General features: G+C 46.2%; 1 pseudogene; it reads right to left on the reverse strand.

Moving 5' to 3' along the window:
* LOC139683008 (5'-AMP-activated protein kinase catalytic subunit alpha-1-like) overlaps positions 1-11,611 on the reverse strand; it is a 55,035-nt pseudogene extending 43,424 nt beyond the window's left edge.
* Positions 11,612-25,422: the final 13,811 nt, after the last annotated feature.

The raw sequence follows: 25,422 nt of genomic DNA on the forward strand, positions 1-25,422 counted from the left end.
GGGGGGGTGGCAGTTGCTTATCTCAAACCAAGACACTTATCTAGAGAAGACAGCATTTGAACAGTGTTACTGGTGCCACAACCCCAACATCAAAATGAAGCTCTTCAATCTGTACCGGCAATTACCCTACATCAGATTATCAAACTCAGAGCAATAGTAGCTGAAGGAGCTGGAGCAACAGCACGTGTATTACTGGAAGGAAATTACATTCCTGTTTTCCTCCCTTAAAACAGGTTGGCTCATCGTGCTTTGTAGTCCTGTACTACAAGCACATGCACTGGATATATTTCTGTGAGATTAAAATGTAAATACTTGGATTTAGTTGGCCTCTACTGTAACTAATTTGTCTGCCTTTTGTATTGAGGGAGTATTAACAGCTGCAGATCTCTTGAAAAAATGTTTCATTGGTGTGCCAGTCCCAGTAGCTAAATTACAGAATTATCATATGTAAATGCTTTTGATATTAATGTTCCTCATTGTTATTCTTTCCAAGTAGGTAACAACTACATTTTTCCTGCCTGGGTGTGGCTACTCCTCGGAACCTTCAGGTGATTGAGGGGTGAGTCAGGCTCGTTAGCAGATGCTAGGGGAAGCTATATAAGAGCCTCCAAAGGAGCAGGAGCAGCTGTTGTTGCTCATGCACCCAATAGGAGTGGGCAAACAGGGATGTAGCAGGGCTATCAGACAGGACACATCCAGCTCTCTAGGTGAGTTTTTTTGGGGGGTTTTTCTGGTTTTTGGGGTTTGGTTTTGGTTTGGGGTTTTTTGTGGTTTTTTCTTTTTTTTTTCTTCTCTCTCTCCCCAACTTAACTAAAGCTAGCAATGATTTCCAGTAAAATGAAATCCATTGCTGCTGTTAATACAGGGAGTGTGTCTACACAGACACTACCCTCCAAGAAGGATGCAGCCACCCAGGCCTCTGGCTGTGCAGAGTGCCTAAGCCTGGCATTGGTACCAGAGAATGGTATGGGAGGTACCTGTGTACGATGTGAACAGGTCAATGACTTGCTGTGCCTACTGGCAGAGCTTAAGGAAGAGGTAGAGAGACTAAGGTGCATTAGGGAGAGTGAAAAACAAATTGACTGGTGGAGTCAAACCCTTTTGACCCCTAAGAGAGTCCAACAAGAGGTAGTGAAGCCCTGCCCTCCTGTCATTAGGCAGATGGAGCAGACCAAATTGATGGGGGGAAATGGAAACAGGTCCCTGATCGGAGAGGTAAAAGAACCCTCTCTCGAACCCCATCACCACCCTGGGTGCCCTTAAAGAACAGATATGAGGCCCTGGACCCAGAAAGTCAGGCAGAGAACAGCCAAGAAGATTTGCCTGGAGAGCCTCCTGGCTTGACACCATCCACAAGACAGATTACAACCACACCTATAAGGAAAAAAAGAAGGGTGGTTGTAGTCAGTGACTCCCTTCTGAGGGGAGCAGAGGGCCTTATATGTCACCCAGACCCATCCCACAGGGAGGTCTGCTGCCTTCCCGGGGCCAGGGTGAGAGATATTAGTAGGAGATTTCCTGAGCTAATTCAGCCCTCAGACTATTATACACTGTTAGTAGTCCAAGCTGGCAGCAAGGAGATTAATGAAAGAAGTGCCAGGATGATTAAAAAATACTTTAAAGCACTGGGTCTGTCAGTTCATAGGACAGGAGCACAGGTGATATTTGCCTCAGTTCCTGTGCTATCTGGGAGGGATGCAGAGTTAAATAATGAGAGGAATAGAAAACCTCATCTCATCAACAGGTGGCTAAAGAACTGGAGCCACCATCAAAATTCTGGGGTTTTTGACCATGGGGCAAAACTCCATGGTACCTAGTCTCCTCAAATCAGATGGGCTTCATCCTTCTAGGAAGAGCAAGAGGACTGCAGCCCATAATTTGGCAGCGCTAATCCGGAGGGCTTTAAACTCGGTTTGAAGGGGGAAGGGATTGAAACTGGGCTCTCCAAAGATCAGCCTAAGGATGGAAAGCCTGAGTTAACAGTGAAATCAGCAGCCCACCTCAAGTGCATGTACACTAATGCACGCAGTATGGGCAACAATCAAGAGGAGCTGGAAGCCATCATGCAACAGGAAAGCTTTGATGTAGTTGCCATCAGAAACGTGGTGGGATGACTGGAGTGCTGTTATGACTGGCTACAAGCTCTTCAGAAAGGACAGGCAGGGTAGGAGAGGTAGAGGGGAGGATTTATATGTTAGAGTGCCTCTTGACTCTGTTGAACATGAGATCAGCAATGACAAGGTTGAGTGCCTGTGGACTAGAATCAGGGGGAAGGCCAACAAGGCTGACATCCTCGTGGGTGTCTGTTACAGACCGCCCAACCAGGATGATGAAGGAGATGAATTATTCTACAAGCAGCTGGCAGATGTCTCAAAATCTCCAGCCCTTGTTCTTGTGGGTGACTTTAACCTGCCAGATATCTGCTGGGAGCTTAATACTGCAGAGAAGAGGCAGTCTAGGAGATTCCTGGAGTGTATGGAGGATAATTTCCTTCATCAACTGGTAAATGAGCCTACCAGGGGTAAGGCCCCACTAGACCTATTATTTGCAAACAAAGAGGAGCTGGTGGGAGAGGTAGTGGTTGGACGCTGTCTGGGGCATAGCGACAATGAAATAATAGAATTTTCAATCCTCAGGGATGTAAGGAGAGCCATCATTAAAACCTCTACACTGGACTTCCGGAGGGCAGATTTTGGCCTATTCAGAAGACTAATTGAGAGCATACCCTGGGAAACAACCCTTAAAAACAACGGAGTCCAGGAGGGATGGACATGTTTCAAGCAGGAAATTTTGAGTGCACAGGAACAGGCTATACCAGTGTGGCAAAAGGCTAGCCGGAGGGGAAGACAACCAGCTTGGTTGAATAGGGAGATTCTGAAGGAAATCAGGGATAAAAAGAAAGTTTACTGACTGTGGGGAAAAAAAGGCTGGCTACTTATGAAGAATTTATGAAGATAGCTAGGTCATGCAGAAAAAAAATCAGGGAAAGAAAAGTGCAATTTGAAATTAATTTGGCTACTTCTGTGAGGGATAACAAAAAGTACTTCTATAAATACAATAATAACAAAAGGTGGGGCAAGGAAAACCTCCATTCTCTGTTGGACTTGGAGGGAAATATAGTTAACAAAGATGAGGAGAAGGCTGAGGTACTTAACACCTACTTTGCCTCAGTTTTCACCAGAAAGACAGGTGGCCCTCAGGACAACTGGCCTCTGGAGCTGGTAGACAGAGAGAGGGAGCTAAATAGACCCCTGTATTCCAGGAGGCAATAGTTAGTGACTTACTGAGCTATCTGGATCCTCAGAAGTCTATGGGACCGGATGGGTTCCATCCTAAGGTGATGAGGGAGCTGGCAGAAGAGCTTGCCAAGCCACTCTCCATCATCTTCCAACAGTCCTGGCTCTCTGGGGAGGTCCCAGATGATTGGAAGTTGGCGAATGTCACCCCAATCCACAAAAGGGCTGCAAGGCTGACCCTGGCAACTACAGGCCTGTCAGCCTGACCTTGGTTCCTGGCAAGGTTATGGAGCAGATCATCCTGAGTGCAATCACACAGCACCTACAAGATGGACAGCCAGCCAGCATGGGTTTAGGAGGGGCAGGTCTTGTCTGACCAACCTGATCTCTTTTTATGAGCAGGTGACCCACCTGGTGGATGAGGGGAAGGCTGTGGTTGTGGTCTATCTAGACTTCAGCAAGGCCTTTGACACTGTCTCCCATAATATACTCCTGGAAGAGCTGGTGGCCCATGGCTTGGACAAGTGTACCCTCTGCTGGGTTAGGAGCTGGCAGGATGGCCGGACCCAGAGAGTGCTTGTGAACAGGGCTGGATCCAGCTGGTGGCCGGTCACTAGTGGTGTTCCCCAGGGGTCAGTGTTGGGTCCAGTCCTGGTTAACATCTTTATTGATAATTTAGATGAGGGGATTGAGTCCATCATCAGCAAATTTTCTGATGACACCATGTTGGGAGGGAGTGCTGATCTGCTGGAAGGTAGGAGGGCTCTGCAGAGGGATCTGGATAGACTTGAGAGATGGGCTGATTCCAATGCGATGAAGTTCAGTAAGGTCAAGTGCCGGGTCCTGCACTTTGGCCACAACAACCCCCTGCAGCACTACAGGCTGGGCACAGAGTGGCTGGAGAGCAGCCAGGCAGAAAGGGACCTGGGAGTACTAATTGACAGGAAGCTCAACATGAGCCAACAGTGTGCCCAGGTGGCCAAGAAGGCCACTGGCATCCTGGCCTGTATCAAAAATAGCGTGGCCAGCAGGACCGGGGAAGTGATCCTTCCCCTGTACTCTGCATTGGTGAGGCCACACCTTGAGTATTGTGTTCAGTTCTGGGCCCCTCAGTTCAGGAAAGATATTGAGGTGCTGGAGCAGGTCCAGAGAAGAGCTACAAGGCTGGTGAAGGGACTGGAGCACAAGTCCTATGGGGAGAGGCTGAGGGAGCTGGGATTGTTTAGTCTGGAGAAGAGGAGGCTCAGAGGTGACCTCATCACTGTCTACAACTACCTGAAGGGAAGTTATAGCCATGTGGGGGTTGGTCTCTCCTTCCAGGCAGTCAGCAATAGGACAAGGGGGCACAGGCTTAAGCTCTGCCAGGGGAAATTTAAGTTGGCGTTCAGAAAAAAATACTTTCTGGAGAGAGTAATCAGGCATTGGAATGGGCTGCCCAGAGAGGTGGTGGATTCACCATCCCTGGAGGTTTTGAAACTGAGATTGGACATGGCACTGAGTGCCATGATCTAGTAAATGGACTGGAGTTGGACCATGGGTTGGACTTGATGATCTCAGAGGTCTTTTCCAACCCAATCGATTCTATGATTCTATGAACTGTATGCCAAGGAACATTACAAAATCACTTGGCGGTGGACTGTCTCCTTCTTCAACACCATAAACGCTGCTCCAGTTTTGAAGGCATGTGTAGCTTTAATGTAACTGATAAATTAGCCACCATAGAGGACAACATTCAGTGTTTCCAGGGCTTACTGTATCAAATGAAACAATCTACAGTGTTGCTTGACTAGCTGAATGGTTTAATTTCCTGGCAGGATGAGTGGGTGTAATGGATGAGAACTTGAACAAGACTTGACTCTCACTCATGACTATGAGAAACATGATAAAATGTCTTTGATAAAGTATATAGTTATGACTATATGTTGGAAAAAGGTCGGAAGCATGTGCAGCTGTTCCATGACCTCCACATTTGGCCATGCCAGGGCACCTGGCCAACACTCTAAGTATGGCCAACTTCAAGATCATGAGAAACTGCACGTCCACATGTATGAATAGTTATAGACCTGGCATAAAGCTGGCTTTGTTTCTAAGCGTATAAAAAGTGGAACCCTCTTGTAGCCAATCCAACACTTCACCTATGGGTGGACGCGCATGTAGGAATTCTCCTGTTTACCAGAGACCCCTGGCATCGACTGCAATGGGGCTTCCCAGCTGAAGTGTGAGCTTGGATGTTGAGCATTAGGTGGTTAGTGGTTGTCGGCCTCACCCTCCATGTTCCTTCCCCCTCTCTGTGTGTTTTTTCCCTGAGTTTTTTTCCACACCCCTTCCCTGCCCTGCTCCTTTGCCATCCCTGCTGTCCCATCCCCTCCAAACTCTGCCCCTATTGGGACCTTTATAAACAGACCACAGCCGGAAATAAAGTGCTTTCAAGATGTTCTCCACCTAACCTGTGTGTGTGAGTTATCTTGGGAGCGATCCCCAACCCCGGTCCCGAGAGATGGCGCCCAAACATCAGGCTTGAAACAGGCATTCTTCTATGAAGAAAACTTTTTCGAAACCCACGGGCTCGAACAACAGAGTGAGGCTGACTCCCTGTACCCACGGGACCCTCCTGATCAAGCGGTGAGCGGAAGAATAGATCCATAGCTCCGGTGGGTCAGTGATCAGGAGACAAACCCTACACCCCTCTCCACCCCGAAGTTTTGGAAATGGGTTCCCATTTCTCAAAAAAAGAGGTAGAATGCTACAGCAGATTTAAAAACATCATCTTGGGGTGTGGGCACCCTCTCGAAAAGGCCTCATTAAAACCCCTAGCTAGATGGATTGGAAAAACCACCTATGCCTTGCCACAAAAGATCAGCCTATCTGACTGGGACAAACTTGGCTTTAAGCTCTGGAAATTGTCTCAGGCAGGTGACAGGCAAGCTGCAGAAGCCATCATAGCTTGGAGAGCTATTTTAACAATCTTGCATGAAGAACAAAAGGAAGGGAAAAATACTAAACGCGGTCGCCGCTCGGAATCCCCCTTGGGAGAAAGAAAAAGGAGAGAAAACACCCCTACTCCATCGCCCCACGTGGCCCGGGCACAAAGCTAAAATGGCTACCGTTCGCGCCAAAATGACTCTCCGCCTTCACGTCACGTGGCGCGCGGGAGCCGCGATACTGGTGATGCAGCGCTGCGCCCCCGCCTCTTCCACCGCCCCTGTAGCGCCGCAGCAAAGCCGAACAGAGACCACCCCAGCCCCCGCACGGCCGCTCGGACAGCTCCTCGGACTATGGCGACGAGACTTCTTTCTTTTCGGAGGACAGCCCTCACCCCAAGGGACGTGGCAGCCCTGATTTGACCCCTCCCCAGCGGCTCCCGGCTCCGGGGCGGGGGGGGGGGGTGCAGAGTAGCCCCACTCCCCGAGACGCCTCCGCACCGCGCCACGCCCCCGAGCTGAGCCGGAGCCGAACCGGGACCGCCGCAGCCCGGCAGCGCCAAGCCCCAGGCAGGCGCGGCCCCCCCGCTGCCTGGGGCGCCCCCGCGCCGAGCCGGAGCCGGCCCGGGACCGACCCGAGCAGTGCCGCAAGCCGGGGGTGCGCGGCTCCCCCGCTCCCCGCGGCCCCTCCCGCGCTCCGCGAGCCCCGCCGCCGCCGCTCCGGGGCCGGCCCGTCCCCTGCGGGCCCCCCTCGGGGCTGGCCCTGCCTTAGAAAAAATCTTAAACCACTGGAACCAGCAAGTTGAGAACTGGGTGCAAAACTACTGCTATAACACCTTGTGAAAAAAAGAGGCATGTTTCCTCTGCTAAGAAGCGGGACATTTAAAGAGAGACTACCCACGTAAAAAGAAAACACCGGTGACACCACCCAGCCCGTGTACGAAATGTCGAAAAGGCTTCCACTGGTCTAACAACTGCAGATCGTTATTTGATAAAGAGGGAAATCCTTTATTCCCCAGGGCTGCTGGAAGGTGGACTTCAGCCGCTAGATCCCTCAATTGCAGACCAGTTTAAACCTTTTCATTGCTTTCCCTGGTACTATGTTGTGTTTGTGTTATTATTTATTTTAACCACTGCTTGTTTTAAGTTTGTGTTTTTCAGTTTGGACTGTTAACATAAGAGCCTCATCATCCAGCTCTGCCTTCTCCTGCACCAGCTCCTGAAACAAAATGTTTAGTTTTACATTGAAAAGTTTTTCTCCCCTCTTTTGAAAAAATTTTTTTGTGTTATTTTATTATTTAGGACTTAAACGGTGGGGCCAGCTCTGCGCACGCTGAGCCTCACCTAAAATCCACTGCGCAGGCTGGAAGGGGGCCCCACGTGGGTACAGCCCTTCCCAAATCTTCGTTCGCGAAGTTTGGCCATACATACATACATAGTCTGACACCCTCACATAGAAAACAGGAAAAGGGGAAATGTCGGCCTCAGCCTTCATGTTCCTTCCCCCTCTCTGTGTTTTTCCCTGAGGTTTTTTCCACACCCCTTCCCTGCCCTGCTCCTTTACCATCCCCTCCAAACTCCGCCCCTATCGGGACCTTTATAAACAGACCACAGCCGGAAATAGAGTGCTTTCAAGATGTTCTCCACCTAAAGTGTGTGTGAGTTATCTCGGGAGCGGCCCCCCCAACCCCGGTCCCGAGAAGTGGTGATGTATTTCTTCTTAATCACTGTTCTCTCTCTCTATGCACTAATGATTGGATGCATCACTAATTTTCTTTTGTACTATATATATATCCAATTCATTTTATTGTGCTTATTTAATAAACTGTTCATATTATATGACAACTAGCATGTAGTCATTTTGTTGAGTACTCTGCCTGTCTGCAAAACAAATTTGCTGTCCACGGTGCAGGATACAAAACAAAAAGGCTTTTTTTTAAGTAAAGAAAAATGTTGCCAAGACAGATGAAGAACTGAATATTCTCAGCTGGGAACAGTTAGCGTATTTTGGCCACTGAGTGGTCATGTCATGGTTTATGTGAGAACTGGTACTCCTGTTTGAAGGAGGCAGAACCCCTTAATGTAGTAAAATGTTTACAAAAGGTTTAGTAGAGAAAGGAAAGGAAGTGAATGCTCTAGGGAGACGAGGACAGATTTTGCTGGCTGCATATTGAAAGCAGCAACAACAGATGTGTAAGGATAAGATTAATTTGGAGAAGCAACTATGTGAATTGTTGGGGAAAACAGTTATGTTGCAATGCCAAAATGAACTATTAATGGACAAGTTGGACACTTATCAAACAGTAGCAGAAAAAGCAGCTCTCCATGTAGCCCAATATAAATACTAAAAGTGAAGGTGTGGAGTAAACAGGAAAAAAGTGCATGCTGTGATTGTGGAGGCAGGGTTAGACTGGGATCCTGAAAAATGGGATGGAGATATATGGGATTCAACTGATTTAGAGAGTGGTTTGGAGGGTGAAGTGTTCACTGAAGCAAAGCCAACAGTACAAAAGAAATTGGAAGGTGACCCTAATGGTTATTCAGTTAAGTGTGATGTCATAGAAGATTTTACTCAGCATGAAAGTAACGATATAAGGGATAGATTTAAACAAAAGCCCTGAGTGTCTTTAATTTTCTGGGTAGTTAGGCAAAACAGAAGGACGTCTGATTCAAAGCATTATTGTGACCAACCTAGTGGCCTCCTATGATGGAGTGACTACATCAGTGGACAAGGGAAGGGCTACAGATGTCATTTATCTGGATGTCTGTAAAGCCTTTGACACAGTCCCCCAAAACATCCTTTTCTCTAAATTGGAGAATGATTGATTGATTCGATGGGTAGATGGATAAGAACGTGGTTGGACAATCACATCCAGAGGGTCATGGTCAATGGCTCAGAGTCCCAACAGACATCAGTGACAAGTAGTCTGGCCACAAGGCATCTGGCCATGACAAGGGGGTTGGAACTAGATGGTCTTTAAAGGTCCCTTCCAACCCAGGCCATTCTATGATTCTATGATTGTAGGAATATGTTTATTCCTTTTCTATATTTGTTTATTATGTGCCCCTGTTAATTACCCTGCCCTACACCCCATAAGCTCAATTGGACACCTCCAGCTTTGCCAGCCCCAATGGAAATAGTTCCTTTAGTGAGAGGGTGGAATGTGGAAAAATAACAGAAGATTGGTGATGAAGATTGCAAACGTGCTCGAGTGACCTGCAGCGGGGGATGTAGAAAAATACATATGTTAATTGTTGTTTAGCCTTGTGTGTTTGACAAATAGAACATCTGTGTTTAGATAAAATAGGCCTGTGATAAACTTAGAAACACCCTGCCAAACATGCTAGAGATTCCTGCCCTGCTGTGGGAAAGATCAAAGCACATTGGTAAACTATGCCTGTGCAAAACCCTGATAAACAGGTAAAAACAGCAGGGTCAGTGATCCTCCAGCCTGGACTGAGCTCTGCAGTGCCTTCATCCCTGCTTGTGTGCCTCTGCCCAGTTGCTGCTTTGGTGATCTCCCAGTTGATGAGGTAATGAAAATAAATATACTCTTTGCATTTCAGCTGTGATTTTGTTGTTCCTGCATCCTGTCTATGCTGGCTCGCGCACTGCTCCCCAGTAGCTAGGGGTGGTGGTGTCACTTTATAAACCAGCCTTGGAAAAAAACAACAGGATTCAACAGGCTTTAGTCTCAAGATATTCTTCCACTGCTTTCCTAGATAGTCTTAGAGTCAAATATATTCCTATCTTCCATAGCATGCCAGAAGTTAAGAAGCAACTTCCAGGTAGGATTTGGTTCTGCTATTATGCAGAGCACTGTCCATGACATCACTTTCAATTTCTAGAGAGAAAAATCTATGCTCTTCACTCACTTTCTTCAATGGTACAAAGAGATGTCCCTAATCCAATACTACCTCTGGGAGAAAGAATTTAAACTAAAAGGAAGCAAATTTGAAATTAAACCTGGTAACAGACTGCTGAAACATCAGTAATTTCTTCAGAACATGCCAATAGTTGAAAGAGCTTGTGCAAAGAATGTACAATAGAAACATCTATGCTGAAAAAAAGATGTTAAAAGACAGCTAACATATTGAATACAACAGGTTTTTTACTGGTTATACTAGGTACATGAGCAATCCATTAGGTTAACCATAAAAAGCCCACAGACTGATTTTAATAATACAGCCTGAGTCTAGTCTAACTCATTTGTGAAACAATGTTTTCAATTTGCATACCCCAGTATTTCAACAATTCTCACAAACACAACAGGTACAGTTTAAGATAATACAGAGTTTTTTCACCTGTGGTGAATGGCATCAAGGGAGAGTTTAATTTCTATTCTCTTTCTGATAGGCTTCAAGCTTACTGCATGGCATCTGCACCCCTACTGGGAAAAGCTGTTTTAGTCTGAGCTGAAAAAAAACCTTTGATAACCACTGGTCAACTGATTTTAGCACAGTCTTTCCATGTCTGTGTCAGCTGTGTTGCTAGTTAATCCAATAATCTCAGGCCCATCTTTTTATGCTTATTTCTCCCCTTATAGAGGGAGAAAGCTTGTCTTCCTTATAAGGGCATCAAGTATTAATATTTGTGCAGCAAAATATACAGACAGCTCAAGAATTAAGACTGCCTACTTTCATTACATATCCGATGATGTTTTAAATAAACATAGCATAATTAGCTTCCAAGAATTATTTCTGTAAATACAGAATCGAAAAATTTTGCTCCTCCAGCGATTGCAAGTCCCAACCCCTGAGAGGTCAGCTAATACAATTCCCTTTTCCTGAAAGACGTTCACAGCATACCAGACGCTATTTCCACACCTCACCAGGTCGACGGTATTCAGAAAGTAGCCCCTGGCCGCCATCCTGTAGCCACCGCGCCGGGGGTGAGGCTCCAGTTAACGGTCCATGAAACGCCTTCTCAGGGTTGCCCCAAAAGCACATCAGCCCTACGGTTGCTCTCCCCAGCCCCTTGCCCACTGCCCCCATCGTCCCCGGTGCTGGGACCGCCCTATCTTGGTGACCCACCCGACTCAGCAGGTACGGCTGGGCACCGCCCCCGACGAAACTCAGACCCCCTCCCCTCTCCCAATACTCTGAGCGGGAAACAGAGCGGGACCAAGCTTGAACTAGGGCAGCAGCCCAGCCCCCAAATGCCCCCCAGCCCCGGTTAGGCCTCAACGGTCACCTGACCCCAGCCCCAGAGGACCGGCTACCGTGAGGCGACCATGTCACTCAACAGAGACTGCTGCTCAGCCCAAAATACCACCCCCCCCAGCCCGACTGGGCCGTGTCACTCTGTGGGGAAGGCGAAGGCCCCACTCCCCGTTGCTCACCCTTGACTTTGCCGAAGGTACCAACGCCGAGCGTGTCGCCCAGGATATAGTGCCCAATCTTCACCCATCCGTGCTCGTGCTTCTGCTTATCCGCCGCCGCCATCTTGAGCCAAGGGCCGGGCCTGCTCGTAGTGCGCGCCCGTGCCACAGTACTAGCGGGGGAGGAAGTGAAACCTGGAAGTGAACTCAGCATTTATCACTTTCCTGCCATCTCCAGGAACAAACCCTTGCTGTTCGGTGAGCCAGGGCTAGGTTGGCTTACTGGCATTCCTGAGGGGTGAGGCTTCTGCAGGCAGGCCCTGCTGGCAGGGAAAGGCGGCGGGATGGTAGAAACAGCCCCCGAAGGTTGTGGGGCGGAGTGCGGGAGCCCGGGGCGTTTTTACGCCACCACCTTCCCTGAGAAATACTGGAGATTCACACGGATTTCGGGACCAGGAGGAAAGGCGGGTGCAGGGCGCTTCTCAGTGGCGATGACGGTTCCCCTCGGCACTGGTGCGGTGCAAGGAGCTGACCGAGGCCTACCAGTGTCAAGAAGCGGCACCGCCTGGAAGCTGAAGGTCCTCTGTGTTGCTGGCTGGCACCGCAATCGCCCGCGAGGCCTGTGCCCGCAGGCAGTGGGAAGCTAGGGCTAAACGTTCACCAAAGCACGGGTTGTCCTTCCTGATGCTAAAGTGAGGAGATGTGTTGAACATAGGTATACTTTTAATTGAGAAATTGTGATATCACAATGAGATCGATAGGCTGTCTGCATTGCCACAGCCACGGGGTGCTGTGCAATGTGCCTCTGCACACTGCAAGGCCTGCCTGCTCTTGCTGAGGTGGCAGCTGTACACCCATATGCAGGCAGGGTTTCAGGCACTAATAATGCAGCATGTTGCATATCACAATTTATAGGTACATTCAAGATACAGTTATTGATGATATGCTTGGCTCTGCCAGCAATGCTGAGGGCTGATGGCCAAAACCATTTTGCCACATCATGTGAGGAGTGGCATCCAGGCACAGGGAGCATACTGTTTCTAAACCACCCATGCTCAGTGGTGAAGAAAAGGTCTGTGACAGTTTAAAATGAAGCAAGCTGGGGCAGCCATGTTTTCACCTCTGCCTTGCTTTGACATAAGCTAACACCGGTCTGATCCTTCAGTAAGGTAATTCAGGAGCATAAGCTGCCAGAAGACCAGTCATACTAAAAATGAGTATTGGGATCCTATGACAGAAAACATAGCCACTTACAAAAACAGACATGCCAAGTTTCTATATTTCCAATAAACCTTGTAAATTAAATCTGTTAGTTCTCCTCCCCCTCCTCCCTTCCTCTACCTAGGTCCAAATCCAGACCCTATTGTGGGAATATGAAGAGAAGTAGGACCCTCTTAACTCCTACTACTTTGACCAGATAATCTGCCCTCCAGTTTGTCTTGCTAACTCATTCATTCACATTGAATTTAGGACTGTAGCCTTCCTTCCATTCGTGCATTGTGTGCTTTCTACATAACAACGGTCATATTCTTTTATTGTTGACTGCAACTGGATTACTTTTTAATCACTTTCCAACCCTAACTTCAAAGAAACAGATGAAACTGGAGAGTGACAATTAGATGAATGTTTTTGCACAGAGAGATTATCAACTCAAGAGGAAGGTTATGGGCAACTCCCATCCCTTCACCTCCTTTCCCCACTTTTCCAGACTAAGTGAATGATATAAACTAAAATGCTTTGTCTTGCCTATCCTAAGAATGGGGTTGCAAACAGATAAATATATTACAGAAACAATATAAAGATTTTTTCAATGAGCAGACCTTTTTTTCCCTAGTAATAGTCTTAAATATGATTCAGAGAACATTCAGTATTACCTATGTTACAGTCATAAATTTAACAGAAAGTTGGAAAACAAATTCTGATCCCTGAAAAATATGTTAAAGCATCCCCCTAACCTAATGGGACAAAAAATTAAAACCCATCAGTTCATTACTATGGAAGAAAAAAATCTGAAAAATCTGAAAGATTTAATAAGAAATATGGTATGCAAAAACATATTTCATAAAACATATTACAGACTGTGTATGGTAATAGTTCTGTACATATAATCATAGAATGCTAAGGGGTTGGAATTTATAGGAGAAATAGAAGAAATAGAACATTGCTCTCAGCATTCTCCTATGGCCAAATTGTTATAGTTTGAGCTGGCAAAATGCCAGCTGCCTGGTACCCAGTCAAAAAGTCCACTCCCAGAGCAGGAGAGTGAGAGAAAACAGCAGAAACGAGGCTTTAGACACAGTGAGGTTTTTATATTTATACAGAGAAGAGGAGAGCTTAACACAGAATATGAAATAGCACATAGTGACAGAAAACAACAACAGGCTCACCGAGGTCGCCCCAGCTAACAGGTGAAACTCCAAACCAACCAAACCCCCTACCCAAAGGAAACCTCCCAGCAAGAGGGAAAGAGAAATTAACAGGAATGTGCTCACGTCCCCGGCTAAACAGACGTGCCGACCCGGCAGCAGGGCCTGATATCAGCAGTCAGGGAGCGGGAACCGTCCTGGTCAGAAGCATGGACCGAAAAGAGCGCGAGACTTCTCCCACCTTGCTTGTTATACTCCCCGACACTTCCAGATGATGTCAGATTATATGAAATACCTCTTTGGCTGCTTAAGTCAGATGATACCTGTCCCCTCTAATCTGTGTCACAACCTTTGAGGCCTGCTAAAAACTGAGGCCTAAATGGGGACCTATGCTGACTAAAGCCAAAACTACTACAACGTCCACCCCTTATTTCATATCATATGACATCAACGGCCCATATCCCACAGTAATCATTTTTTTTTCCCGTACTTATATGCATATATGTATAGTCCATATGCAGTCTTTCGAGGCAGGTGGCCTTTCATCAAGGATCAGCACCAGCATCAGTTCAGCTTGGGTCCTTCGCCTTTTGGTTAAAGTCACAGTTCCAAGTTCAGGACTGGTTCACAGGTTAGGGCTGCCTTATCGTTGGATGTCATGGGATACCAGTATCAGCTTTGTTTGGGTCTTTCTCATCCGGTGTCTGGTTTCCTGCAAAACACAACTCAAGGCACACAATTAGGTTTTCCCCAACAATATAATCTTAGGGAAGTCCTAGAGAATTAGATAAGTGATGTAACTCAAGCAAACATGATGTAAGCTGAGCTCTGTGTACCCAGATAAGATAAAAAACAAACGTTACAGTTTTCGTGGTGAAACACAATGATGCTGTGCCTGCTCAGAACTTAGGTGGACACCTCAACTTTTGGGGGGGGGGGGGGGGGGCACCACACACACAAAAAAAGTATGTAATATGTACAAAATGTATTTTTAACAGCTTGAATACCACTTACTTTCAGACCCTCAGAAGTACCAATTAAAAGCAGAGTGAGTACAATATATTTGTTACATGCTAAGAGAACAGCAGGGCAAGATTTCACTTGTTGTTTAGAAACAGCCTAAGTAGATATGCTCAATTATCCAAAAATATTAACTATATTTCATTTAAAATATAAGAAAGTGCAGTCAAGGGAACCTCAATTTCAAACCTGGCTGAAAATTTCTTCAGTGATCTGCACAAGCTGATACATTTGTTGACTGCTGATCCTTTAGTACTGACAAAGCAGTATGCTACTTCTGGAAATTCATAATGAAACCGAAGGAATTATAGAACAGCCTCAGAAGCTGAAAGTATCAGTTTTTGGTGGTTTGTTGGTTGGGTTTTTTTGGAGGAGAGGGAGAAGGGGGTGTGTGTGTGTGTGTGTGAAGTTTTTTCTCTCTAAGGCATCTGAAAATCCTCTAAAGCCTTGCAGTGATTACTATCTTCTAAATTCTTAAAACTTTCATAACATCATCTTATGATCACTTTTTTTAAAGCTGAGTTTGAGAGCCAGCTGAGTGACCCAGTAACACACTATGTAGGGTGCAATTTTATCAGGTATCAATTCATAACTCAAACATACCCCCAAGGCACTGACTTCTGTGTCATACTACCCACCATTTAATGTTTACATCCAGCATAGCATCATAGAATCACTTAGATTGGAAAAGACCTCCAAGATCATTGAGTCACGCTTAACTCAGCCCTCCCAAGTCCACCACTAAACCATGTCCCCAAGTGCCACATCCACACATTTTTTGAAGACTTCCAGGGGTGGTGACTCCACCACTGCCCTGGGCATCTTGTTTCAATGCCTGACCACCCCTTCAGTGAAGAAATTTTCCCTAATATCCAATCTAAACCTCCCCTGGTGAAGCTTGAAGCCTTTTCCTGTCATCCTGTCACTTGTTACCTGGGAGAAGAGACCAACCCCCACCTTGCTACAACATCCTTCAGGAAGTTGCAAAAAGCAATAAGGTCCCCTCTGAGCCTCCTTTTCTCCAGGCAAAACAATCCCTGCTCCCTCAGCTGCTCCTCATAAGACCTGTGCTCTAGTCCTTTCACTAATTAACTCTGATCTATTTGTGTGTAAATTTTCCACACTGACCTTCCCAGACCATTTAGGTAACTTCTGTCTCCCCCTCATGGGGGACTTCAACTAGCCAAATGTTAACTGGGAGCATCACACAGCTGGTATAACCCGGACCAGAAGATTCCTAAAAAACCTGGATGACAACTTTATGAAACAGTGTGCTAGTATAAAGGTAGACCAGCGGAAGAAATAAACCCAACTCAAGAGAGATTACAAGTCAGAGTTACAATTTACTAAAAAGATTACAATAAATACAATGATACAGAGCAAAAACCAGTTTTAACCCACAAAAAACATGTGTAACCCAGCACCCTGGGGCACAAACAGAATGGTGCTCATTAGCCCCTGTGCTGAGCACCACATGGTCCCCCTGAGCGCAAAGTAAAAGGAAAGGAAAACCTATTGGTGAGGATGATGGTCACAATCTTGTTCAGGTTCCTGTCCTCTGGATCTAGCAAGTGGTACCAGAAGTTCCAAAACCTGAAGATTATATAAGCTCAGGTTCAGGTGGGAATGCCCAGTACCTCCCCCAGGGTGAGGAGTTTCACAATGGGTGATTTAGCTCTGTGAGTCATGGGATATTTTTGGAATCTTTGATGGCCCATTAGCAGACATGACCCCTCAGGCTGGATGTGAAGGTGCTCATGCCTCCCTAGAGGAGAGTTATCACAGCTGAGTCATTGATGTGAAGACAGAAACACTCTTCTGTCTCACAGGGTTCTTTAACACCCAGCTGGTAGCCTGAGGTGTCAGGTGTGCCCTGAGCAGCTGCTGCAAACAATCTATTATTAACAGTTCAGAGGGTGTAAAATATACAGTTTTGGTTATACTCACATAGTGATAAACTATTCCCAGCCTCTGTAACTAGGACAAACAGGTCCTAAGGGACCTGTCTCAGAAAGATGCCCTCCTTGATCTGTTTCTTGTCAGTAGAGTGGATCTCACGAGCAAAGTGGAGATGGGCAGCTGTTGGAAGAAATTTGAACTTAGAAGTTTTTGTGCACAGCCCAGGCCATGGAGAGGGAAACGGGGCCTCTGTATCCTTGAGCCTGCTTCAAGAAGAGCAGTAAACAACAGAAAGAATGCGGCAGCTGCCAGGAGAAGCAGGTAAACACATTGATACAGAAAGGCATAGTTTTGAGAAAAGCACGAATCCAGCTGGTAGCACGTCCTAGCCATAGACCAATGATATTCCTGCACTATTCGTAGACTGAGAGAATATGCGATATGTGTGTGTGTAATGTAAACAATAAAGTAGAACACTGACCAATACTCCTATGGAGGTTACGTCTTTGATTCTCGCACCAGAACCCGGGGAGCTCAAAAACCGACATTTCTTACTTTAATTGGTGGAGAATCACGGGCTTAAATGCGGTAATTGCTGATTCTCGCATGTCGGTCGGAGTCTGGACCAGGTAGCTGAGATCGGTACCGGTGGAACTGGGCTGGTCGTTCACGCTGAGGAGGCGGGGTAGGAGAGGCTGCCGCAGAGCGAAGTGCACGGACCGTGGTAAGCAAGGGTGAGGGTCGCTCCCTCCCTCCTACCGGGGGTCTTGGCTTATTGAACAGATGGAAGCCGAGACAGCTGCTGCGATATGGCTTTTACTAAGTATACTAGCTAAGCCAAGTGAAGCAGACAGTGGACAATTCTTTAAAAAGCTCGTTGTATGGGCTAAACAGCAAGGCTTTTTCCGAAGCCCACCCACGTTATTTATGTGGGAAGCCATGAGAAAGAACTTCTGGTATGAACTCAGGACTAACAGGAAACTTGCAAGGGACGCGTGGCGGAACGTAAAAGCCGAAAGGACTGGTGCGGTTTTCCGTACTAGCTGCGATCGGCTCCTGTTCCCGCCGCCGCAGCCCCCGCTGCAGCCCCCCTGGGGGGGACACCTTTAGAAGTCGCGCACAACCACTGGCTTTCCCCTCGCTCCTGCCGCTGGTTCTCGCCGGCCCGGAGCTGGCGTTGCGGGTCTGGCTCCGATCTCTGTGGGAAGCTGCTGCCGCCCCTTCACCCCCTCAGCCCTGGCCAACACCGCTGCGGCTCCGGCTTTCGCCGCTTTTGGGACTGCTGCCCGACCGCCCCACGGCGCTCCCGCCTGCTGCTGTTTTCTTTTCACTGCCTTGGGATCGCCGCTTTTTCCCTCCCGCCGCCCCTCCCTGCATTGCACACAATCCCAGAGTCGGCGCAAGAGAGAAAGACAGCACAGAACGGGATATGGGACACGGATCTGCACTTGCAAAGGACAGTACAGCCCGATCGTACCACGTGGGCTTTGTTCTGCATGGTCTCCGAGCTCCACACGTTCTCTTCAGCCTGCAAAAAGCCGTGAGTTGCCAAAAACTGCTCTCTTAACTCTGTTTTGCTTCGTTTTCATCTGTGGAGGCTGCAACACCTTGCTTCCAGTTGTGTTCCAGCCAGCTTTCTGATGCCAGAGAATTTTTCCTGCGTAGTTTGAAAATAGCGCTTCCTGCTCCGAGATGGGAGGGGAGTGAGCTCCCTCCTATGCGTCACCGAGCTTTAACTGTCATGCGCGAGTCTCGCAGGGCATTGTGGTTTTTGTAGTTGGACGGCAGAGGTTTGCATTACGTCATCAGCTCCTTGCAACGGCCTATGGGAAATGTAGTCTCGCAAAGGACTCTGGTTGTTGTGGTTTTAGCTTACCCCTGACAGTCTGCAAGCCTGTCAGTTAACCAGAAAGCAGCTTGAGTGACCTCGCTTTAACAAACATCAGCCCGGCTTGCCTTCGAGACAACGGAACACAGGCACCTGATGCCCTGCGGTCACAGCCTTACAATATATCATGCACAGACAAAATGCAGCATCTTTCTCCAGCAATTCAGAGAGCAGCAGAGAAGCCTAGAAGAGATCTGTTGAACTGATTTCTCCGTTAATTTTTGGCTTTTCTTAAATGGTTATAGAGTGTTCTAAGCATTTAATAATTTGGAGAAAAGTTTCTATTTTTGTCTCCACAGGTTGAAGTCAGCGATGGATAAGAACAGCCAGGTTCCTCTGACTGAATCAAGATCAGTTAGCTGAACATCTGAGTGGCTGATTAAAGCTTTAAGTTTGATCCCTCAGATTCAAGATTCACCTGGTGATGCTTGATGTGTCTCCATCTGTTAGTTTTAAGCGTTTTCAAAACAAGCTCTTTTTAAGGTGCAAAAGTGAATTAAAACAAACAATGGTTTTAATTATAAGGCATTAAATTGGTTAAGACATGTTCTTTTAGATACAAGAATGCATATTTACCATAAATAACACTAGGATTGCAAGACTTGGAAGTGTTAAGATCTGTTTTTATGGACATAAGACTTAATGCAACATAACAAGTTTATAGAAATAATGTTGTCTAGTGTTATATTTCTGTTAAGGTTTCTTAAGTTTTTCTTGATGCATCGATGACAATGCCTGCAGGAATGTTTTTTCATTTGTTACAGATAATGATGTTAAGCAGATAGAATAATGTTTGTTTTTTTCTTTTGTTAAGACAATTAATTTGTTAAGTTGATAGAATAATATTTTTACTTTGTTAAAGGGTTAAGATGTTAAGCAGAATAAGTTAAGAGTTAGGGTGTTAATTGAGTTAGCAGAGTAATGTTAATTTGGTAATGGTTTAAGTCATTACAGTAAGGTTACATTTATAGCTTTGACTGTGTTGTTAACTGGTACTTTTCCTATTTAGAGTTAGCCTTGCTACATTGCAAGGAGAGCAGCATTTAAGTTACTTGTTCTAAAAATAAAAAGGGGGAGAAGAGTGACAGTAAAAGTGAATGACAGACTAAATAATAGAGTGAATGATAAATAAAAGTAGCTAAACAAATTGCTTCAAAATGGACTATAGATAGATTATAACTAAAAAGTTTTTATCTATAGTGAAAACTAAATTGGAGATTTTTTGTAATTGTGACAATTGTGCTGTAGTTAACACCAAGTGCAACTGGTCTTCTGCAAGGGCCCTGCAGAAAGCTATTGTTGCTATTTTTTATGGCACAATTACAAAAAGGGAAAATTGTCAGAATGACAGTGTGTGTGTGTATCTATTCTCTGATGTTTGTAATGACTGATGAATGCGTCTTTAAAAGGCCAAAGAACTACCTGAAGAATTTAAATGCCCTGCAGATGGACTCGAGCTGCTCAATCTGCTCCTGCTGCCTCATCTTCGGATGAGCCTGTTCACACTCCAAGCGGCAACGAGGAGGACGGCAGCTGGACGTGACCGAACCCACAACTCTACTAAGCCCCTCGAGTGGAATCCTTGTTGCTGTGACTGTATAAGATCCTTGGTCATAGGGAACTGAGTGGAGTGTGGGAATTCAGCATCTGGTAACAGTTGCCATCCAGGGTAGCCTCTGTGAAGAGTGTTTTTGAGAATAGCCTGTCTAAGTTCTGTAGTGCATCCACAACTTCCTGTAATATCTTAATTAGAATAGTTGAAGTGAGTTTGTTTTTAGACACAATGGGTAAAGAAATTGTCAGTTGCTTCTGTTGTATATATCTGCTGTGTGTTTTAGTTAGTCCCGGTACAGCCTCAATCCTTCACAAAATAGAGCCTAATAACAACATTTGGGTTACTATTGCTAAGGAGACTGGAGAAGATTCCTTTTGTCTTTCTGTGGCCACACCCAGAGACCCGTTTAGGACCTGCCTGATAGGAGTCCCAACATTTGCCCCAAAATGGTTTAAGGGATATGTAAGGAATGACACGCTGTGCACAATGCGTAATGCCTAAGTCAAGGCCACCAAACCAATATCTGCGTACAATTACACTGCTTGGTGGCAAGGCGCGTTAATTATGTCATTAAATAGAGCCATAGCAGAACCCCAGGAGTTAGACCTCATGGCATCAGCTCCCCCAAGTTTTGGAGCTGTGCTGTTCAAGGAAAATAAAAAGACTGCTACCCTACTGAAGTCCAGTAAAGTTCAATTGTCATCTGTGCAGACAGTATCACTGAGGTCTCCTGTCTATAGAGAGGTTTGAGAGAAGAGCTACTGTCCTCCAAAATGTCTGTATTCCGACGTTTGGGGGAATAAAAAAAAATAAAAAAGGGGATTTGTTGGAAGAAATTTGAACTTAGAAGTTTTTGTGCACAGCCCAGGCCATGGAGAGGGAAACGGGGCCTCTGTATCCTTGAGCCTGCTTCAAGAAGAGCAGTAAACAATAGAAAGAATGCGGCAGCTGCCAGGAGAAGCAGGTAAACACATTGATACAGAAAGGCATAGTTTTGAGAAAAGCACGAATCCAGCTGGTAGCACACCCTAGCCATAGACCAATGATATTCCTGTACTATTCGTAGACTGAGAGAATATGCGATATGTGTGTGTGTAATGTAAACAATAAAGTAGAACACTGACCAATACTCCTATGGAGGTTACGTCTTTGATTCTCGCGCCGGAACCTGGGGAGCTCAAAACCCGACATTTCTTACTTTAGGCAGCTGTCTTGGCCACAGTGACCATAGTGATTGACTTTAAAATCTCTGTTGACAGAAGGAAAAGTGCCAGCAACTCCTCAACTCTGGACATGAGGAGAGCAGACTTCAGGCTGCTCAGGGAACTAGAAAATAAGTTCCCCTGGAAAAATGTTTTTGCAGGAGCTGGGGTCCATCAGTACTGGGCACTTTTTAAACATCACCTCCTAAGGGCACAGGAGAAGGCAATTGCAACATGTCAGAAGTCAAGCAGGTAAGGCAGAAGGCCAGGTTGGGTGATCAGGGATCTTCTCTTGTAAATAAGGAAAAAAAGGAAGTTTTATACCCAGTGGAAGCAAGGTCAGGTGACATGGGAAGAATTCAGAGATTCTGCTTGCCGCTGTAAGGACAAAATTCATAAAGCCAAAGCTCAACTGGAGTTGAAGCTGCCAGAAATGTGGGGGACAATAAAGACTTTTTTCAAATACATTAATGGCAATAGGCAGTATAGAAATATCATCGGCCCATTACAGGATGAGGATGGTTGTAGGAATAATAAGAGATTTTCGAGTTAAGAAAAAGGGTTTTTAGAATAACAGACAGAGTTTTAGGGCCTCCTAACAGGTGCGAGTTAATTCTGTGGGAAAGAGACCAATTTGCTAGCAAAAACAAAGAAGATAAGAAGGCTTTGAGTTATTCTGCTCATAGGAAAGGAATTTCAAGAGATAACTTTTCTCATAGCAAAAATGAACATCTGCTGAAGATGTGTCATCCAATTAAAGCTGTGATGAGTTTAATGGACACTGTGGTTTCAACCTATGGGATGCAGCGATGGGTGGGAAGGAGGTTAAGATATATTCTGTAATTAGAAGGTAGTTAGGGCTTTTTACCTGTCTTTTGTCTCTCCATGGAGTTTTTTGAATAAAACTATCTTTTGTGTGGAATCTACAAAGTGTGCCTTCTTTGTTTTAGCCACTGTGATATTACATACGAACTCACAAAGATTTTTAACAGTCAATTTAATTTACAAATGGTGCCCTTCGTTGTGAGTTTTTTCCATTTTTAAGGGCTTAGCATCGATTTTTTTAACCCTCCATGGTTTTCCAGACCTTGTGCCGCTTTTCAGCCTTTTATGGCTGCTTTAGGTGCCTGCTTGTGCCTTTTCTCACTTAACGGACTTTGCACCTGCTTCCGTGTCTCTGCGGAGTTTGGGACTGCTTCTACAGCTTTGATGACCTTCCGAGACACTTTTATGGACCTCTTGCTGTGAGTGGATTTATGGCTTAATTGTTTTATGGCATAATTGCTTTTTGACCATGGGTTTTTTAGCGCGGTGCCCAGAGGAACGTAAGCAAAGAGAGCCTACCTTTTTTGGACGTCCAGAACTGTGAGACACCTTTCAGGCTATTGATGGGTGAGCCTCTAGGAGACCCTTTTTTGTCGTTTCTGTTATGGATGTGCTTGCGCAGCTATGGCAGCATGTCTTTCCACGGAACATGAATCTGTCTTGTCTTTCTTTAAGCACATACTTGGACAGCGTGGGGTTTCCTTTAAAGGCCGCTCTTTTGAATTACGAACTTAGGAGCAGGTAAAGGAAGCCTTGTTTGAAGCTGCTACAACAGGAGATACTGTTGCTACGGACTGTCTTATGATCTGGCGGCATATCCGAGATGCCTTGTCCCAGGTCCGCACGGAGAAACTAAAAACTGTCTCTCCTCCACCTGGAGACAGAGTTAGGGTAAATGCAGCGATCACTGTGATGCCACCACGCAGCGTTCTGCCAGCGCCGGGGTCACACGAACCTGTGACTCACTCGGTAAGCTGCCCGATTGCACCCTCCACGGACTCCAGTTATTCTGCAGTTGCCTCAGTCTGATAGGTTCCCCTTTGGACCCTACTTTTTAACGTTGCAGGACAGTGCCTTGCACAGACATTGTTTTCTTTGCAGCCTGTGCCCTTTGTGAACTCTGGAGGGAATTCCGAGACCGTGAGAGGGCTGAGACTGCTTTGGCTGCTTTAAAATGCTGTGTGAAAGTGTTTTGAGAATGGGAACTGAGGGTTGCCTGTCTGCGGCACGAATTTTGGGTCTCCTGTATGTGTTTTTTCTAATTTCTAGAGCTTTTATGCCGATCTTGCCCCTTAAAACTGCTAACTCTTGATACAGTTTGTTTTACTGCCCATGCAAATGTTCTGGTTTAAGTTTACCTGCCAGAGACTCGCTACCCGATGCGGGATCGCCGCCACTTCTGCGGCTCTGTCGGCAAAGTTCCGCTCCCGCCGGCGCTTTCCCTCCCCCGGCCCTGGTTTCGGCTCCCGCCGTTTTCGGGACAGCTGTTCCCCCCGCTCCGTATCTAGCCGGCCGCCGACCGTTCCCGCTCCCAACCGAGCTGCCCGCCCTGGCTGCGCCGCAGGTCCCCGGCTCCGATCTCTGTGAGAAGCCACCGCCGCCGCCTCGTCCCCCCCAGCCCTGGCCACCACCACCGCGCCTTCGGCCCCCACCGTCTTTCCGGACTGCTGCTTCCCCCGCCACTCCCGCCTACTGCCCTGCAAAAGCTTTCAGAAATCGGCGCAACACGGACGGCAAGAAACGAGACATGGTGCACGACTATGTATTTGCTAGGGACGTTTTACCCCGGGTGCGCCCCGTAGGTTTTGCTCTGTACCGTGCTATGGACTCTGTTTTGCTTTGTTTTCATCTCTAGTCACTGCGAAGTTTGTTTCTACTCAGAATTTTTTCTGCGTTTCAAAGATGGCGCTTCGAGCCCGAATAGCTATTTGCCATGCGCGTGTATTGCAAAGCGCTGTGAGTGTTGTAGTTTCCAGCACACACCTGACAGACTCAATGATGCCGTGCTTCTCAGTTCTCGGGAAACAGAGGGAGAGGTGCGAGGGCAGAACACAGCCCGCGCTGCCTTAAACTGTTCCTCTGAGAAGCTTTCGTGTTTGTTCCATCAACTCATTGCCCGCATCAGCCATAATACAAAGAGCTACAGTGACTTTTGCTAAAGATTCTCCAGCAGCACATTTTGCAGACTCTTTTGTGCTACCTGGGACAATTAATACTGCATTTGACACGTGAATCCACGCCATGTGTTTGGACTCCGACACTGCCAGTGATGACTCTAGCAGAGAGCCACTTAGCTTGGCCTATGCTCTTTAAAGCATTTGTATCTCAGGCTTTTAACAAGACAGACTGGTTAAATCCACTGCACAGACAGAAGTGTTACCATCATTTTCAACTTATTTTTAGCTCTGAGTTTTTAGCTACGACCACGACTGCCTTAATGTTACTAAAAGTACAAGATGCTATAAAGAGCTTTGCAGTAATTTTGCCAGCGCAGTTTAAAAACACCAAAAAGGGCAAATAGCTACAGTGTACCTTTCCTTTAAGATTTTCAGTTACAGAGAACATAGGTATTTTACAACAAAGAATTTCTTTTTTCCACTATACTGTCAAAACATAAAAAATTTAGTTTATTGTTCTAAGAAGTTTTCTACTGTTTCTTTGCATAAAGATGCTCAGTGTAACTTTGGTTTTTTTCCACTGCCACGCCATACCAATGTTACAATAAATAATATTAAAATGCCAAGAGTATGTTACTTAAGTCTAGTCACTGGTACAGACTGATCTTCTCAAGTGTATTGCTGCCATAGTCTAAAGAACATTTTTTATTAGTAGCCATGTTTTGCAGCTGTTTTACACCTTTGTGACCTACACTGCAGCCTGCTATAGATTACAATTGCCAGTAGAGAACCCCATAGAAATGCTTACCCATAAAAGTACTTACTTAAATTGTGCAAACCCAAGCTGTATCTTTACCAAAAGATGTTTCACACTGACTAGATATGTCCTTACTTGAGTATAACATCTGCACAAACATCTCCACAGCCTGCCTTTTGTTTGCATTGTTGTGAGAGGATTCTACTTTGCTGTCACCGCAGCAACTGACTTCAGAAGCTTAACAGGCCCTGGACCTGGTTGACACAGGCCTTAAAAAACAAGCAAGTGCAACACTTTGAGGATACAATACCAGTG

The sequence above is a fragment of the Pithys albifrons genome, chromosome 26 (assembly GCF_047495875.1).
Source record: "Pithys albifrons albifrons isolate INPA30051 chromosome 26, PitAlb_v1, whole genome shotgun sequence".
Taxonomy (NCBI): domain Eukaryota; kingdom Metazoa; phylum Chordata; class Aves; order Passeriformes; family Thamnophilidae; genus Pithys; species Pithys albifrons.